The following is a 6,000-nucleotide window of genomic DNA, read 5'->3' as shown; positions in this document are numbered from 1 at the left end:
CATAAAGAGACCAAATTAAAAATGCACACGTGTTAAGTGCACTGCTGAAACTAGATTGGGGACCTGGAGGCAGGGAGTGTTAGCCTGGGAAGTGAGGATGAGCTGGGAAGGGAGGTGAGTTGCTGGGAAAGAACGGGTGGGCAGGAGAGATGCTTTGAAGATGACCATGTGAAGAGCAGAGGATACTGACTGCCAGGATGGGATGCAGTTGAGAACAGAGTCAAGATATGACAAAAGATGAGGGCAGTGGGGTCGCAGACCTGAGAGGCTGGGAGAGACCCCTGGAGTCCTCGGAACTGTTGAGTGCAGATGAAAAGTCCTGCCCAACAGGCAGAGAATCAAGACTCCCCCTGGGGTGAGCAACCGCATTCTCCAACCAGAGTTGGGAATGGCCTTAGAGGGTATCAAGTCTGATCTCAAAGTGTAGTCGTTGGACTAGCAGCATACACATGGTCTCTGAACTTGTTAAAAATTCACTCTCGGAGCCCACCTCACTCCTGAATTCAGATCTGCATTTTAACAAGATATCCAGGTATTTGCATACACACTGATGTTTATCAAGCATTGAAGGGGAGTACATAAGAGAGGGGAGTTGCCTCTTGTCAAGCATACAAAAGAACTATGCCCAGGAACCAGGAATGCTAAGAAACCAGAATTTTGTTGAAGAGGGAAGAGGGTTTTTGATGCTTTTTGTGCTTCCCTAAGTCTTGCTAGAATATGGAACTTCATGAGAGGTGAGCCCTAACGTGTGGAACAGGAGAATATGTGGTTTAGCAGCCCATAGGTCTAAGGTGAGTGATTGAAGGACACTCAGCTAGCTGATCCTGGCTTTTGTCACCCTATTGTCAAGCACAAAATCCCTACAAAGGCCAGAGAGTAGAGGCCCATGGGAAGAGCTGTGTGAGGAACAAGAAGGAAGCACAGCACAACTCAGGGAGCCCACAGAGCTAGAACCGGCTCCCAGCCTGTCGGGTTGGCTGTTAACTATTTCAAGCTGGTGGTAGCTTGAAATCGGCCATGGTGAGAGTATTTATACCACAGGGGTCTATAAACACTATAAAACCATTGTGAGAGAATAGATAAGTCAAAGAAGAAAACCCTGGAATTAGTATGTGTAAAGTATGGAAGGAGAAATTCAGGAAAGGAAAAGACAAGTGAAGTCCTAAAAAATGATGCTAGAAAACGTTGCCAGAGATATCTCATTTCAAACCCCTGGTAGTGACCAGGATTCATCCTACACCTCCATTTCTAAAATTCCTTTTCACAGCTCTGTCTCAAGAGTGGAAGTTTAAAAAAAAAAAAAAGAGTGGAAGTTCACTGAAGGTTCAAAGACGATGGAAAAGTGGAGAATAAAATTCTGAACGGACTAGAGAAACGTAGAAAGATGACTAGGAGCTGTTGCTCCATGGGGTAAGATGTCTCTGTAAGTTTTTATTTGCTGGGATATAAGCCTAGACAATGTGGATGGTGGGTTCATCCAGGGTGGGGGCTTTTTCTGAATCACATGGATATTGCATTTAATAATCATAATGATAGGGGCGCCTGGGTGGCTCAGTCTGTGAGGTGTCCGACTCTTGATTTCGGCTCAAAGTCATGACCTTGGGGTCCTGAGATCGAGCCCCGCATCAGGCTCCATGCTCAGTGCAGACTCTGCTTACTTGTCCCCCTCCCTCCCCCTGCTTGCTCTTGCTCTCTTTCAAATAAACAAATAAAATCTTTAAAAATAATAATGATAGTTCTGGTGGCTTAGATTTACCCTTATACTTTTGGTATTAACATTACCTCTGGTTGAAAAACAAGTTTCTGATAAAGAAGTGTACCATTGGAATGCATCTCTCTCTTTTTAATTAAACTGTTAAATGTATTTAATAATACATGTATTTAATATCCCTGAATGTCTCTGCTTCAGCCAGGCTACTTTCATTAGCTTCCATTGAAAGCATCTTGACCATTCACAACTCTGTGGCTTTCCTTTTTCTGTGCCTCTTGTTTGGGATGCCATTCTCTTTCCTGTCCTCCTGGTGCACTCTACTCAGACCTTAAGACCAAATACTACCTCGTCTAGGAAGCCTTCCCTGATCACTGCAGCCTGTTGTAATATCTTTCTCCATTCAACACAGACTGGACAAAGGCCTTGGGGATAGTGTTTTATACTTTCTTCAAATGAATATTAGGAGGTGTGGTCTCTCCACTGCAGAGTTCTTGCTATGGCGACAGGACAGTTAACAGTCACTTGCATAAAGACACTTGATAAGAATAATACATGTTTTTCCCCTTTGTAAATTTCCTCTCCACCGTCAAATTCCTCAGTAGTCTTCTAAGTATGCCTCTCCTGTGCTAGGTTGTACTCTTCTCTGTCGCTTTCTTCTAAAACTAGACACTGAGAAATAGCAATGGCACCAGAGCCCCTTCTTTCATCATGCCTCCAGCTCAAGCCAGGCGAAAGGACCAACTGGCTTTGGTTCCAATCTAAATCTTTGCTTTGGATGATCAAATTGCAGAAAACCTAATTTAAGTAATTGAGAATAGGTGCGTTAATAATACAATAAGCTTACCCTCACTGGGGTAGAGGGAAAAATAAATATCTTGATAATCCCAAAGGAGTCTCTAATTAGCTGAACAGATCTGGGGAGAAGGGAACAACACAAATATTCGCAGAGACCCTCCCTGCCACTCCAGGACACTCCAGGACACTCCAGGACCTACGGCAGCACAGTTGGGTAGCAGGCCGTCCTGGTCATGTGGGCTTTTTCCTTGAAGAGAGGATTTTTTTTTTTATCCTCCTGGTGCCTCATGAAATGTTCACACTCTATCCTATCACACATGGACGTGATCAGATCTCTGGAAAGAGCTTCTAATTATAAGCATGGTGTTTATTTTCCTGGCCTTGTGTCATCTGATTTTCTTTTCATTTATATGAAATACAAAACATCAGTTTTGAAGACTTGCTGACTGACACTTTAATGAAAAGAAGTTTGTGAGTTGGTTGCTCTTTATCCTGTTTCCGTGTATTTTCTAAATCAAGTATCTCAAATTCACTTGGGTAGGTGAGACTCACATCCTATTTTCTACTAGAGAAAAATCCATAAATCAGCACAGGATCGGAATCTGAGTGTGAAGGCAGGGCAGAGTGATAAGTCCAGCATAGGTCTCTGATACACTGGCAAAGTTTCCCTCCTTTTTTGGCCAAGGTTACATTTTTTTCCGTTGTATCGACAAGGTGTTATATGTAAGCACCCTAAGCCCGGCACCCTAAGCCCACAGCAGAAGCTATGTATCTCTTTCTTTCCTTTCCACAGTTTACAGGGACCTTAATTTTTTTTTCAATGTAACAACAGAATTTGTCACAGGATGAGAATTCTCCCTCAGTTCATTGCTCAGAAAATATATAATCCTTTGGTTCTCAGGGCCAAGTTCCTAGGTTTTTGTTTTTGTTTGTTTTTTGCATGCAAACACTCTTAATAATCAAAATATAGAATAATCGTTCCTTTTAAAAATGGGTAAGATAAAGTTCTTAAAGACATTTCACTTTTCTTAGCTTTACACACTCAATATTGTCACTCATTAGTAGGCTGTGGGGGAGATATACACTATGGTTCCTGGCCTTTGGAAGCCTAAATTTCAAAAGGAGAGAAAGGGTAAGCACCGAGAGGATATTAAAGACACCTGACTGAAGCTCACGTGTTTATGATCTCCATATACATAGAACAAGCAACCTGTATCTGCTTAGAAGATGGGAGTTGGGGAGAGCAGGAACTGGCTGGGGATGAAGGCACAGGAAGGACTTTATTCTTGCTTTGGAAGTCAAGTTGGCTTGGTGTTGGACTGGAAAGATTTTTTAAAGGGGAATGCTGACAGAGATTAGAAGAAAAGGAGAAACATGATTTGGCAGGAAAGATTAGAGATGATATTCTGGGCAGAGAGAGAGAGAGAAAGAGGGAGAGAGAAAGAAATAGTCTTGGAGATTAAATTGGTAGGGTTATCTGGCTAAAGAGGTAAAATTCTGAAGTCAAGGGATAGAGAACAGCAAGGCAAATGTTATGTTAATACGTCAGTCACTTCCTTCACTACATTTGGTATTGTCGGTCTTTTAAATTTTAGTCATCCTACTTCTCTGTGATGGCAGCTCATTTTAATTTAATTTTTATTTTATTTTTTTAAGTTTTATTTTTATTTATTTTAGAGAGAGAAAGAGAGAGAGTGTGGCAGGGAGGGGTGGAGGGAGAGGGAGTCTCAAGTAGACTCCCTGCTGAGTGTGGAGCCCAATGTGGGGCTCCACAAGGGGCTGATCTCAGCATCCTGAGATCACCACCTGAGCCAAAACCAGAAGTCGGAGGGTTAACTGATTGTGCCACCCAGGCACCCCAGCTCATTTTAATTTTAATTTGCTTTTCCTGTTGCTATTGAGACTGAGTGTACTTTCAAATGTTGATTGGCTGCTTGGATATCCTCTTTTGTGTAGTGCCTCTCTAAGTCTTTTGTCCATTTTTATATTGGCTTGTCTGTCTTTTTCTTGATTTATAGGAATTCTTTATATAGTCTGAATCTAAGCCCTTTGTGGGATGTATGTATTGCAAATATTTTCTCCCCAGTGTTTTCTCCCCTAATAGACTCTTTGTTGAAGCGAAGTTCTTGTTATTTCTGTATAGTTAGTGTTTTCTGTTTAAGAAATCTTTGCCTAGGGGCGCCTGGGTGAGTCAGTCGGTTAAGTGTCTGCCTTCAGCTCAGGTCATGATCCCAGGATCCAGAGATTGAGCCTTCTTCCCGCCGCCCCACTCATGTGTGTTCTCTCTCTGCTTTCTCTATCTCAAATAAATAAATTAAAAATCTTAAAAAAAAGAAAAATCTTTGCCTATTCCAAAGTAATCAATATATTATCCTGTGTTATATTCTAAGAACTTAATTCTTTCAACTCACTCATTTAGATCTACAATTTGCTTAGAATTGAAATTTGCATATGGTGTGAGATGAGGTCAAGGTTCATCGTTTTCTTCATATGATTATCCGACTGATCCAGAACCATTTATTAAGAAGATCATCACTTCCTCAGTATTGTTCAAGTTAGCATTTGTCAAAATCAATTATACATTTATGTGTGGGTCAGTTTCTGAACTATTTGCCTAAAGTTGCACAAATGCAGCACTCTATTATCTTGGCTTTATCATAACTCTTGCTATCCAGTAGTGTATGTCCTTCAGCTTTGTTGTTCTTTAAGGTTATCTTAGCCATTCTCGGCTCTTTGCATTTCTGTATAATTTTAGAATAAGCATTTCTGTACACACACGCACTGCTAGTAATTGGAGGGGATTGCATTAAATCTAAAAATCAGTTTAGGTTGAACTGACTGTTATAATGTTGAATCTTCTGACTCATAAACATGACGTGTCTCTCCATTTACTTAGGTCTTCTTTAACTTATCACACTAATATTTTGTAGTTTTATCTGTGGTGGTCTTATGTATCTTTAGTTGGATTTAATCCTAGGTACGGATGTTTTCTGGTGCTATTTTAGATGGTATATTTCAAATGTTATCTGTTCACTTGTTTATTGTTAGCACATAAAGATAAAGTTAACTTGTATTTTGTCCCTTAATTCACTTTGTTATATTCACTTATTAAATTGAATAGTTTGGCTATAAATCCTTTTGAATTTTTTACACTCACTATTAATGACAGCTTTGTTTCTTCCTTTCCAATTCTTATACCTTTTATTTATATTTCCTGCACTGTTGAGGAGCACTGGGGTAATGTAAAATAGAAGTGATGAAAGCTGACGTCTGTGTCTTCCTCACAATCTCAGGGAACAAGAGATAAAATATAACGTTGTAGATTTATTGTAGATACTCCTTATTAGATTAAGGATTTTCCTTCTATTTCTAGTTTGCTAAGAGTTTTTATTATGAATAGACGTTAACTTTTATCGAATGTGTTTTCCGCATATTGGACAGATCATACGATCATTCTGCTATGTTCTGTTAATGTGCTGTATTATATGAACTGA

Source organism: Eumetopias jubatus, unplaced genomic scaffold, assembly GCF_037043125.1.
Source record: "Eumetopias jubatus isolate StellerSeaLion01/CBP00866 unplaced genomic scaffold, mEumJub1_p1.0 scaffold_7, whole genome shotgun sequence".
NCBI lineage: Eukaryota > Metazoa > Chordata > Mammalia > Carnivora > Otariidae > Eumetopias > Eumetopias jubatus.
The sequence above is the reverse complement of the archived record's forward strand: the minus strand, read 5'-3'. Positions refer to the sequence as shown.